We start from the raw sequence: 1,435 nt of genomic DNA on the forward strand, positions 1-1,435 counted from the left end.
ACAACGAACACTAGAACAACGAACACCACAACAACGAACACCACAATAATGAACACTAGCACAACGAACACTAGAACAACGAACACCACAACAACGAACACCACAATAATGAACACTACAACAACGAAAATCAGAACAACGAACACTTCAACAACGAACACTACAACAACGAACACTACAACTACGAACATCTCAACAACAAACACCACAACAACGAACTTTACAACAACGAACATCACAACAACGAACATCTCAACAACGAACAAGACAATAATGAACACTACAACAACGAAAATCAGAACAACGAACACTACAACAACGAACACTACAAGAACGAACATCACAACAACGACCATCACAAAAACGAACATCTCAACATCGAACACTACAACAACGAACACTAGAACAACGAACACCACAACAACGAACACCACAATAATGAACACTACAACAACGAACACTAGAACAACGAACACCACAACAACGAACACCACAATAATGGACACTACAACAACGAAAATCAGAACAACGAACACTTCAACAATGAACACTACAACAGCGAACACTACAACTACGAAAACCTTAACAACAAACACCACAACAACGAACACCACAACAACGAACAATACAACAACGAACACCACAACAACATACTCCACAACAACGAACTTTACAACAACGAACACCTCAACAACGAACATTACAACAACGAAAAACACAAAAACGACCATTACCACAACGAACACCACTACAACGAACACTACAATAATTAACACTACAACAACGAACAATACAACATTAAACACTACAACAACGAACAAAACAACAACGAACACTTCAACAACGAACACTACAACAACGAACACCACAACAACGAACACCACTACAACGAACACTACAACAACGAACACCATAACAACGAACACCACAACAACGAACACTACAACAACTAACATTACAACAACGAACACTACAACAACAAACACTACAACAACGAACACCACATCAACGAACACCACAACAACGAACATCTCAACAACGAACATCTCAACAACGAATATCTCAACAACGAATACTACAACAACGAACATCACAACAACGAACATTGCAACAACGACCACCACAACAACGAACATCTCAACAACGATCCTCTCAACAACGAACATCTCAACAACGAACACTACAACAACGAACATCTCAAGAACGAATAATTCAACAACGAACACTACAACAACGAACACTACAACAACGAACACCAAAACAACGAACAATACAACAACGAACACTACAACAACGAACACTACCACAACGAACACCACAACAACGAACACTACAACAACGAACACTAAAACAACAAACACTACAACAACGAACATCTCAACAACGAACATCTCAACAACGAACACTACAACAACGAACATCACAACAACGACCA

This window comes from Procambarus clarkii, unplaced genomic scaffold (genome assembly GCF_040958095.1).
Source record: "Procambarus clarkii isolate CNS0578487 unplaced genomic scaffold, FALCON_Pclarkii_2.0 HiC_scaffold_101, whole genome shotgun sequence".
NCBI lineage: Eukaryota > Metazoa > Arthropoda > Malacostraca > Decapoda > Cambaridae > Procambarus > Procambarus clarkii.